At 36.3% G+C, this 12,784-nt stretch overlaps 1 long non-coding RNA gene across 1 annotated transcript; it reads right to left on the reverse strand.

Annotated features, from left to right (window-relative positions):
• Positions 1–382: 382 nt before the first annotated feature.
• Positions 383–3,685, reverse strand: LOC131151607 (uncharacterized). Its single transcript, XR_009135732.1, has 2 exons — positions 3,571–3,685; positions 383–749 (listed from the first exon to the last, which is right to left on the reverse strand). It is a non-coding gene; the product is annotated as an uncharacterized LOC131151607 (long non-coding RNA).
• Between the last annotated feature and the right edge of the window lie 9,099 nt (positions 3,686–12,784).

Consider the following 12,784-nt stretch of genomic DNA (forward strand, 5'->3'; position numbering starts at 1 on the left):
TGGCTAGCAACGCATATGTTTCAAGAGCTAAATAATTTGTTAGTTGTCTTTGGCTTTCTTCTTGTAGTAATAAAGAAAATACCTTGGCCATGCTAGGCAATGGAATAGTAAGCAGCAACTGACTTCATATTGAAGCAAAAGAATCATTCAATCCTACAAGAAATTTTAATACGTAATCTGATTGTTGTCGAAGAATCAAGAAATTGAATAAATCGCAGGTGCGAGAAGTCATCTTGCCACATGTGCAGGTTGGAAATGGTTTGTAACTGATATACTCATCCCAAAGAGTTTTAAAGCACTAAAATACTCAGTAATCGAAGATAAACCCTGATTTATGCAACTTAAAGATTTTTCGAGATGAAAAAATCTTTAACCATCACTTCTCAAATATTGTATCTTTAGTTCATTCCAGAGATCAACAGCTAAAGTAACATACAATAAATTGTTTCTTATATCTTTAGAAATGGAATTCATGAGCCAAGAAAGCACCAAATTGTTTGCACGAAGCCAGACAGTGTGTAAGATACAATGTGTAGTAGGAGCAACAAAAATTGAGCCATCAATGAAGGCCACCTTGTTCTTGACAGTGAGAGCAATGGTGATCAAACGGCTCCAGGCAACATAGTTATCTCCTGCAAAAATCTCATAAACCAGTAAAGATCCTGGATTATCACTAGGAAGGAGGAAAAATGGGCTTGAAGAATCATTAGAAGGATTGATAGAAGAATCATCTGATAGGTGTGAAGAATCTGAAGAATTAAGAGGATTAGTATTAGACATGTTGTGAACAAGATAAAAGAAATGACTTAATTAAATTCTAGAGCAGAATTTTCAGTTTAGATTAAAAAAAATGTATGCGGAAGCAAGAAGATCTTCTCTGATACCATGTGAAGAATTTAATAACAGAGAAATAGAAAATGAAAAGAACTGAAATTGCAAGAATTCAATTACAAAGGAACTCAACCAGCAGCAGAATACAACTGAGAAAAAACGCATTCGATGGATTGAGAGAGCGAGAGCATTCTGAGTATATATCTCAAATACAAAGCAGCCTTCTTCATATATATATATATATATATATATATAATACATTGAAGAAATAAAACTAATATAACTGAAGATCTAACTGAAAGTTAGTTAAGAATCAGTTGAGTCTCCTTGAGTTCCTTGAACTGCCTTGAGTTTTGCCTCTTTGGACTTTAATTCCAATTTATCAATATAGGATGCTATATTCCAACACAAATCCAAAACCTTCCCAAACATAAGGTTACTCTAGACCTAGTTTTGGGAGAAATCATAAAGGGAGTTTGGTTCATAACATAAAAATTATATTATCATGGAATGACATCCTTAGAAATCATCTTATTCCCAATAATGGAATGTCTGAATCCCATGACTAGGATGTCTGATTTTCATGAATTTGATGTCTATCTTATGTGAATATTTTTATTTAGTTCACGTAGGAGACCTTATGACTCGTTTGCTTCGAGAGAATAGTTATTCATTAGTATAAGATACAATATAGTTTAAATTTTTGAATCGTTTTTTCATGCCCCAAACCTATTAGGGTCTAAGGTTTGACTTTTTATAAAAACTGCACAAGTGATGTAAGAACTAGAAATAAGGAAAAATAAATAAAACCTTATAAACTTTTATACTAGAGTGCTAATAACTGCATTACAGGAGTATCCCCAACATCAAAATTAACATTCTTAAAAATTTCAAAACATAAAAGCATTTCTAGTTGGCATACTAGTATTTATTCTAAACTGCTCTCTCTAATCCCACCCATGTGCTTGCTATGCCTGATTCTAAAAACACTCCTCAAAACTGTCTGTAAGGTAGGAGAATAAATTAGTGAGATGACGCTCAGTAAGTAAGAAAGATTATATCAATGTATAGCCATGATTAGCTTTATTGTATCAATTCTGTGACAGTTAACATTTAATACTGTAATTTCAAAACTGCATTTGTAAAACTGTAAAATATTCATAAATTTATGCATAAAATTATTTCTATTAAGCTATAACTGTAACTTTTATAACTGTTTTTTTTTATTACATTTTTTTTTTCTTTTTTGCATATACTGTAAATTGTAAACAATTAGTTGTAACTGTACACTATAACTATTAGCAGTAAACTGTAACTGCTTTTGAAAACAATGAACTGTAACTATAATACTTATATATATATATATTTTCTCTTATACTTGTTCTATAAAATTTCCTTTAGGCTATAACTGTAAATTGTGGGCCATGTTTATCTCCATGGCAAGGTTATGTAGTCCGAAGACTAGACTTAATCGACGGTCAAACCAAACTAAGTCAAACTTTAACTATAAGTGAGATTTTCCTTATTAAGTCCTCATCTGAAACCAGGTTTGCACTCGAAAGAATCCACTGCTCTGAAAACCACTCAGTAGAAAAGTATAGGTGCACTCTCTGTAATTATAAATTGTAAACTATAGTACCGAACATTTGTAACTCTGTAATCTCTTAGCCATAAAAGTTTTATAACATACTAATATATAAATTATGCAATAAAAATAGCATCATAAAAAATATCATTATTGCTTATTGTTTCATAAAACATGTAATGTACTTTAATAAAAATAAGCCAATATCATACAGTTTTTGTGGGGAAAACATTTATTCTTAATAGAACATCATAATGCTGTAAATTACTCAAGAGAATTAAAATATTTTTTTAAAAAATATAAACTCAGGTATATTCTATAAAAAGTTAGCATAATCAAACCCACTTACTTGATCTCCTCTGGATTTGAAAACTTTCTATTAAATCCTTAACCTATCACAAGATAACCACAAATCCATGATTTAGAAAATAATTTATAATTTTGCTTTGAATCCCCTCAAGAGTTTAATTTTAAATTCAGCTGTATTTAATAAACCGCTATTCAGAAAAATATGAGGCTTATCTCGAAATGATCTTCTTTTTATGCTTAGAATTTAGAAACAAATTTTGTATACATACAACATTGTTTGTTTACTAAACTTCAGTTTTGAAATTGACTTTTAGTTTTGCTAATTGAACTGGGCATCCCAAAATTCAACACTTATTTTGAAAAATAAAAAAAGCCACTTTATAAAGCTTCAAAAATCACCAAATTAAATACATATGTTCCTATATATGTTATATATGAGTCTACCAAATTTTGTGGTCAGATTCAAAGTAGAAGGTATAAAATAAATTCGGAACCTAAGTCTGGTTGTAGCTCTAACATCATACTGACAGCATACTGACTGTAGTTTCGAAAAATCAAAAATCATATCAAATGATTTTAGAAAATTCCAAAATTTAATCCTCAAGAGTATTTATATATTAAATACCAGCCCACAAAATATCAAAATTTTTGGGCATAACCTCGGCTCCAGAGAAATCCTTATCTTTTAGACATTCAATATTACAGTAAGATTCAAAATATAAATCTTGAAAATTCTAAAGACCATACTAGGATACCTTCAAAATTACAAAATTGAACAACTAAGATAATACCTATAACATAATAAAAATCTAAGTATACCACCAAAATTTGATTCAGAAACATACCTTAATTTAACCCTTCACGCTACAATTTCTCAAGACCCAAAATTCTAATTCTCAAAATTTTGGACTCCCTTATTTTCTCTCTTTTTCTCCTTCTCTCACTCTCTTTCTTTTTCTCTTTCTCTTTGCCCCCTTCTCCTTATCTTCCTCTCTTTCTCTCCTTCTCTGCCTCTTCCAATTCCTACACATGGCACCCCTCCCCCTTTTATATAAAAGTGCTAAGGCACATTAATGAGGAGACATGTGTCATCCATCCCTCAACCAAGGGGACACATGTCTCCTTATCATTTCTCAAAGCATACAAAGCGACATGTGTCCACATGTCACCTTCTCAATTTTTATTTTTGTTTTTTGTTAATTTTTAAAGTTTGCTAAATGACATGTATGCCCCTTCCTAACTCCAAAATTACTCAAAATATCATTTAATCTTCTAAAACTACCCTTGTACTCCAATTATATTCCTAACTTGTCCTACCTTTTTTATAAAGATATCCCCACACTTTTAATTAAATGCCCATATTGACCTTGTATCAATTATTATTATTATTATTATTATTATTATATATTTAGGATCATTACACGTTTGGGGGTTGAATAAAATGTGTTCATTTTTGCTTAATTGATAATTTTCATGCTCTTCCAATAATGGGAGGTACCATCTAAGATCTTGTCTATAATTGAATCCCTTGGGTTTTGTATTTCTTAATAAGACATGGAGGAACTATTAATAATAATTGAATTTATCAATTTGTTTTTATTCACTAATACTATTAAATGTCATTAAATATTAATCTTTTTATTTTTTGATTTTATGAGAATTTCATGTTTAGAAATGTTGCTGCCAAGAATTGAACTACTTCAGCTCCTCTGTCTTTCGACTGTGACCACCTAAGAAGAATAAAAAAGGAATGGCTTGGAGGACAAAGAGTGTATTCCGGGGGATCACTATGATACAGTAAGAGACTTTAAGAGGCTTTGATTTGCAACAATAAATGAAAAATGAGTTGGAATGAGATGCTTTCTCCTCTTGAGATCCCCCTTTTATAGTGGTGAAAGTAGGCTTTCCTTCAGCTTGGGATTTATGAACATGCTATTATGTCTTGGGGGGTTACAGGTAACTCAAGGGTGATTATACAAGACAATAATATCAACTCTTGTAACCACATCAGGGGTTATGGATAACCTAAAGGTGGTTATGCAAAACACCAAATACTATTAAATGTTGGCATTATAACTACCCGCCTCTATAAGCACACCTATCAATGTTAAGCATACCAATTTTGGGCGCATCAGTTGCCCCCCTCCCAAATACTCTCGAACATTTGAAGTAAATTTCCTTTATTCGAGAGTTGCAATTTAAAATGGACCCTAAGTGATTTAACTCAATTGGAACCAGCTATAGGGCTTCCTAGCCCTCCCCTAGTCACAAAACCTATCGCCCTGATCCGAGCCACTTTATTCACTATTAGGTTCAATATGAGTCGATTGTGCACATATTTCAATTCAATTTGAGCCAACACTCGCACTTATCGGCTCAATTCAAGCTGATACACTTATTTTCAAGCTCACTTTAAGTTCACTTCTGCATTATTCGACTCAATTCAAGCTAGAAAGTATGCTTTAAAAAGCGTATTATGACCAGTATGGCCTTATCCGAGCAGTGCTCGTTAGATGGGACATTATAGGTGAGCAGTGCCCACCCCCTTTGTTGACTCATGTGTAGGGCTTATAAAATAGGCAAGTCTTCATGGCCTCATGAGTTGTTCTTATCAGATGGGTCATTTCAGGTGAGTCGTGCTCACTCCTTTGTACCTCATGCGCTATGCTCATCAAGTGAGAAAGTCTTCAAAGCCTCATGAGTTGTGCTTACCAGATGGACCATTACAGGTGAGTCGTGCTCACTTGTTTGCACCTCATGAGCTATGCTTATCGAGTAGGCAAGTATTCAGGACCTCGTGAGTTGTGCTCATTAAATGAGCCATTATGGGTGAGCTGTGCTCACTCCTTTGTTGCCTTATGAGTTGTACTCGTCAAATGGGCAGGTCTTTAATGCCTCAAAAGTGGTGCTCATTAGATGGGTCATTACTAGTGAGTTGTGCTCACTCCTTTTGTTGCCTCATGAGCTGTGCTCATTTAATGGGCAGGTCTTTAGGGCCTCATGAGTGGTGCTCATCAGATGGGTCATTATTGGTGAGTCGTGCTCACTTCTTTTTGCCTCATGAGCTATGCTCATCAAATGGGCAGGTCTTCAGGGTCTTATGAGTTGTGCTCATCAAATGAGTCATTGTGAGTGAGCCGTGCTCACTCCTTTATTGCCTCATGATCATTACTCATCAAGTGGGCAAGTTTTCAAGGCCTCATTAGTTGTGCTCATCATATGGGCCATTATAGGTCTAGGCATGTTGATTCGCACTGTTTGGATTCGTGTCGTTAGGATTCACATGATGTGGGTTTATAAGTTACTTTTTTTCCCTCCTTAGCCGCTTCATCCAAATCCCTCAGACTCTTCCTTTTCAGATCATTCCTTCTTGTGATCATGACTTCTTCTATATTGATGTATTTCTTGGCTTGTGTGACTAGTTCTCCCATATTAGTTGGGGCTTTTTTTCCCTAAAGAGTTTAAGAAGCCCCCTAATTGAAGAGTTGTTGTTAGAGTTGCTACCACTACCCCATGATCCAAGTTTCGAATCTCCAAAGTGGCATTGACAAAGCAGTGCATGAACTCCTTAAGTGTCTCCTTTTCCCCCTGGACAAGACTCATCAAATAAGCCGAGGTTTTTACCATTTTTTGGCTACTAACAAAGTGCCCAACAAAATTTTGCTCCATTTCAGAAAAGGAATCGATAAAGCCAAGCTTAAGGGTTTTTATATCATGCCCTAGCATTCCCCTTAGGGTGGTTGCTAATGCTCGACACATGATTGCATTGAGCACGCCTTGTAATTACATTAACACCCTAAAGGTGTCCAGGTGGTCCAAACGATCAGTCAATCCATCATACCATTTAAAACTTGGAATTTTGAAATTACTTAGCAAAGATATCTTCATTACCTCTTTGGTAAAAGGAGGGTTCGAAGATCTAGTTGATGATTCCTCCATAGAGGGGTAGTTGCATACTTCCTTCACTAGCTTTTCCAATTGATCAACTTTTTCCTCTAGCTCACGAGACCAATGTTCATAGATGCCCACACCATTTGCATCTTCTACCTTCTTTACTGGATCTAAGTCCATCATACCAACTTGTTGGGGATGTGACTCACATTCAGAGTGGATCACATGTATCTGAGAAAGTTGCGTGAAGCGAGGGACAATTGCGTAAGAGGAGCTTACAGATCTGAGGGCAGACCGTTGACAGATTGTTCGCTAACCATCAAAGATTTCAGGCAGTACAAAAAAGGTCTTTTTCTAAGTACCAAACCATCAACGGTTTGGCTAAATCATCGATGATAACTGTCAGTGCAGATTATGTGATTTCAAATCGGGGGCTTTTAGGTTGAGCTTATCGGAGGGATTTCCTCCAGGGGATCGATACAGAAGTAGTTTAGAGATAGTAGAACACTTCCATACACATTGGGTCCATACTTAAACAATATTGTAACCCAAAGACTGTAGTTTTGACATTCTTCATAATGAATATCGAAGTGCTGCTCTTATGGACATAGGCTATTTTCGAACTACGTAAATCTTGTTCATTCTAGTTGTGTTTTTTATTCTTCTTATTATTGATTAATTGCTTCTTGAGTATATTTCATCATTGAGTGATTGCATTAGTGGTTGTTGATTGTGTCATTTTTTATTGTGTGCTTTCACTGTGCATATCCGACTAACAAAACAACAAGAAGTGGTATCAAAGTTAGGTTCAACAATGGCTGGGGTCTCTTCGATTAAGTTTGACATGAACAAGTTTGATTGAACTGGTAATTTCGGGCTTTGGCAACAAAGGGTGAAAGATTTACTAGTGCAGCAAGGGATGGCGAAGGCTTGTAGGGAAAGAAGTCAGACGACATGAACGAAGCAAGTTGGAAGGAGCTTGAAGCAAAGGTGGTTTCCAAAATCTGACATTGTCAAGCCGATGATGTTATGTAAAATTTCATGGATCAGGAATCGCCGACTGAGATTTGGTTGAAGCTTGAAAGCTGGTACATGTCCAAGTCGCTTACGAAAAGGTGTATCTTAAACAAAGCCTTATTTGCTTAAGATGGAGGAGGGATCGGGCCTTTCTCAGCACATCAACACTTTCAATCAGATCATTAGTGATCTAAAGCCCGTCGATGTGAAGTTTGAGGAAAAGGATGAGGCATTAATGCTACTAAATTCCTTACCGTCGTCTCCTACATACAAAAACTCAGTTACGACGCTGACTTACGGAAAAGAAACCTTGGAGTTGGAGGGCATCATGAGTACGTTGCTAGGGTTCCACCAAAGGAAGAAGGCCAGCAACGAGGGTTCACATGCTAAAGGGCTCGTGGCGAAGGGGAATCAAGATTGTGGGAGGAGTGGTTTCCAGAGTGGATCAAGCAGCCATAGGGCTAGGTCCAAGTCTAGGAAGAAGAAGGATGTGCGGTGTTTTAAGTGTGACAAAAGAGGGCATATAAAACCCGAGTGTCCAGAGAGGACAAAAGGAGATGCTAAAAATAAAGAAGGTTCGTCAACAACAGTGAATGTAGTAGAAGAAGGAGACTGTGGGAGTAATGACGGTGATATGCTCTCGATTTCATCGGGGTCGAATGAGTTCACAGATTCTTGGATTTTTGACTCTGCATGTTCGTATCATGTAACACCAATAAGGACTGGTTCATGACGTACAGACTGGTCAGTTCTAGTTCCATTCTAATAAGGAACAATACTACGTGCAAAGTGATCAAGATGGAGAATATCAAAATCAGGATGTACAACGATGTAGTGCGGATGTTGTGTAATGTGAGGCACATACCAAAGTTAAGGAAGAATTTGGTTTCGTTAGGCACCTTGGATTGTAACAGATTCAGTTACAAGTTGAAGGCGGGGTAATGAAGGTGAGTAGAGGAGTTCTAACCATGATGAAATGGAAGAAAATGCTGGGTAATATTTACACACTGCTAGGTACCACGACTGTAGGTGGAGCAATAGTTGTAAAGTCTGAGTTTGACAGTACTTTTCTATGGCATATACGTCTAGGGCATATAGGAGAGCATGGGATGCAAAAACTTCACAAGAGAAATCTTCTGAAGGGGGTAAAATCATGCAAGCTGGAGTTTTGTAAGTACTGCATGCTTAGGAAGTAGAATGGGGTTTAGTTCATGAAGGCCACGCACAAGACAGAGGGAGTACTGGTCTACATTCATTTTGACATTTGGGGACCAGTGAGAGTGGCATCACGAGGAGAACATGTGTATTTCTTGAGTTTTATCGACAACTACTCACGAAAGGTCTAGGTTTACTTCATCCATCACAAGTTGGAAACGTTTTCCAGGTTCAAAGTGTGGAAAGCTGAAGTAAAAAACTAGATTGGGAGAAGGATCAAATTCCTCAGGATAAACAATGGGACTGAGTACACGAACTTGAGATTCAGAGAGTTCTACAAGCAGCAAGGCATAAGGAGGCATTTTACCGTACGTCGAACACCACAACAAACTGGTGTGGTGTGAAGGATGAATGAAACTCTGGCTGAAAGGGCTCTATACCTCAGGGTGCAGGCTAAGCTCGCCATGAATTTTTGGGCCGAGGCGATTAATATGGCATGTTTATTGGTAAACAGATCATCTAGGGCATCACATAATGAGAAAGTTGTTGAGGAGGTGTGGACAGGAGAAAAGGTAGACTACTTTGGTCTAAGAATATTTGGGTGTTCAACCTATGTGCACATCCCGGGTGAGGAGAGATTTAAGCTTAAGGCAAAGTCTAGACGGTGCATCTTTCTAGGATATCATAAATGCATGAAAGGGTTCAAGCTATGGGATCTAGTGGCAAACAAGGTGGTGATCAGTAGGGATGTACTTTTTTATGAGAAAACTATATTATGATGTACTCGGGAAGAAATATAGAAACAGATGCCAAAAAATAACAGCAGCTATGAGCATGCAATTCAAGTGGAATTAAAGACTCGAAGCATACATACAGGGAATCCCAGCCTGAGAGATCATCCAATGGTGTAGATGGAGTTAGAAACTCGGAGTGGAGAGGACAGAAGGAGTTCTAGTTTAGATGACCAATAGACGCATCGGAGCATAGCTATAGACAGACCCAGACACGTTGTCAGGCCACCCCCCAGGTACGGTTTTGATGATCTAGTATCTTATGCTCTTTTCACCAGAAATGGGGATCCTACTACCTATCAGGAGGCAATGCATATCCAGGAGAAGGGTAGCTGGATAGGGGCCATGGTGGAGGAGATGGAGTCATTCCATAAGAACTAGACATGGGACTTTGTGAAGCTTCCAATTGGGAAACGGGCAATTGGATGCAAGCGGGTATACATAAAAACTGAAGCAATTTCTAAAAGGGAAAGAAAGAAGTACAAGGCTCACTTGGTAGCGAAAGGGTACTTGTAGAGGAAGGGAGTAGATTGTGATGATTTCTTCTTCCTTGTGGTCGCACACACTTCCATCGAGGTATTGTTGGGACTAATGGCCCAACATGATCTGCATCTGAAGCAGATGGACGTAAAGACGGTGTTCTTCCATGGTGACCTGGAGGAACTGATTTACATGACATAGCTAGAAGGGTTTAGCTAACCTTGATAGGAGCATTTATTTTGCAATCTGAACAAGTCACTGTACAGGCTAAAGCAATCTCCGAGGTAGTGGTATAAGAGGTTTGATGCCTGTATGACTCAGATTGGCTACATGAGGTGTGAGTATGATTTCTACATCTATGTGAGGAAATTTTTGAATAGGTCTCTCATTTTTCTATTGCTATACTTTGACAATATGCTAATTGTTACTAAATACATGACCAAGGTGAATCGATTGAAGATGTTGTTGGGAAAAGAATTTGACATGAAAGACTTGGGTGTAGCCAAGAGAATACTTGGCATGGAGATTCGCAAAGACAGAGCTACAGGGAGACTATGGTTTCCTTAGGGTGGCTATGTAAAGAAGGTTTTGGAGAGGTTTAGCATGGCTAAGGCTAAGTCGGTGAGCACACCTTTGGTGAGTCATTTTAGGTTGTCTACCACCCAATGCCTAAGGATAGACGATGATGTTTGGGATATGCTAAGGGTACCCTATGCTAGTGCAATGGGGTGTTTGATGTATGCCATGGTGTGTATGAGGTCGGACTTGGCACATGTTGTTAACATGGTGAGCAAGTTCTTCTCGAATTCGGGTCAACAGCACTGGGATTCTATGAAGTGGATTCTCAAGTTCTTAAGGGGTACAACCAGATATGGCATAGAATTCAATGCACAACAGAGTGATCCGTCGGTGGTGGGGCACGTGGATGCTGATTATTCAGGAGACCTGGATAACAGGAGGTCTACCACGAGGTATATATTTACTCTAGTGGGAGGACCTATTTGTTAGAAGTCAATGGTGCAGTCGCTTGTGACATTGTCTACTACTGAGTCGAAGTACATGGCAATGGGTGAGGTTGCCAAGGAAGCATTGTGGCTTACAGGCTTGGTCAAAGAACTAGGTATGCAGCAAGGTGGAATTCGGCTACAGTGTGATAATCAGAGTGTCATCTTCTTGACGAAGAATCAGGTGTACCATGCGAGGACGAAGCACATTGATGTGCAGTATCACAGCTTCAGGGAACTAATTACTTCAAGGGAACTTCTCCTTGAGAAGGTTCATATGTCTGACAATGTGGCTAATATGCTGACAAAACCAGTCATGACGAACAAGTTCAAGCATTGCTTGGACTTGATCAACGCCTCCAAGTTCTAGATGGGAGACGGACCCAATCGGTTATGCTTTGAGATTTCCGAGGTGGTGACTATTCACCATAATGGCGATTTAGGGTGAGAGACAAATAGATAATGAGTAGAGAGACTCAAAAAGAGGAAAGAATCACCTTTTTGGGCAAGATTTAACATGAGAGATAAATGGAAAATGCATAAAAAGAAAGGAAAGGATCAAAAATGTGTGTGTGTGTGTGTGTGTGTGTGTGTGTGTGTGTGTGTGTGAGAGAGAGAGAGAGAGAGAGAGAGAGAGAGAGAGATGCGTAAATTGGTTTGGATGGCAAAAAATCAAGAAATTCATGTCATTGGTTTACTGGCATTGTTACTAACTTTAAGGTCGTAGGTGTAACCAATAGGATGTGAGTGGTTTACTAGACAATAAGGTGATTAGGTGTAATCAATAAGATGTAAGTTTATTTTAAATTAACCAATCAAAGAGTTAAAGAGTGAATTAAATAATTCACAAATCCAAAAAAAATCAGAATCAGCAATTGCATGCTTACTAGGTCAAACTGATGTCTCTTAATATATGTATAAGCGCCAAGCCTCACTAGCTACTCGTTGTCTTTGAAAGTATGGATTTCATAGATCAATTTTTAAATTTAAAATGAAATTTATTATAATTATACATTGCAAGTTTATCTAAGAGTCTATTTGGTATTGTTACTGTTTTTTTATTTTTTCTGTTTGGTATTGTTACTATTTTTTATTTTTTGTTTCTATTTCTCTACAATGAAAAAACAAATTATAAAAATGTGCTTATTTATGTTGTCAATTTTTTGTTTCTGCTATTGGTTTTCAATTGTTTGTCAAAATACTGAAAATCAAATTTTATGATTTTCAGCTATTTTGGCAATCTATTACCAGAATTTTTGATATCCAAAAAATATTTTTTGGATTAAATTATTCATTTATACACTTTTAAATTAAAATCAAAATTATATTATCATATCAATTGAAATATAATGAAATAAAATATACATACATTTTAAACAAATAATAATAATAAAGCAAATTACAAATTACTTTCACTATTTTTCAATTGTCATATCTAATAAAACTTTTATCATAAATTAAAATTTAAAAATAGAACAATTAAATAAAATAATCATAATAAATTTTATTCTTATAATAGTAATTTTTTCAATGTGTATTATTTGTAATTTTTTTTATTTTAGTCATATTTCTACAATATTACTTGATTTAAAAATAAAAATAAGTATTTTTTTAATTAAATTTTTAATTTTTATTTAGTTTTATAATAATACAAACATAACGCATCCAAGTTGTAATTTGTTGAAAAATGACTTAAAAAATTTAAATTATTAAATATTACA

The sequence above is a fragment of the Malania oleifera genome, chromosome 3, assembly GCF_029873635.1.
Source record: "Malania oleifera isolate guangnan ecotype guangnan chromosome 3, ASM2987363v1, whole genome shotgun sequence".
Lineage (NCBI taxonomy): Eukaryota > Viridiplantae > Streptophyta > Magnoliopsida > Santalales > Ximeniaceae > Malania > Malania oleifera.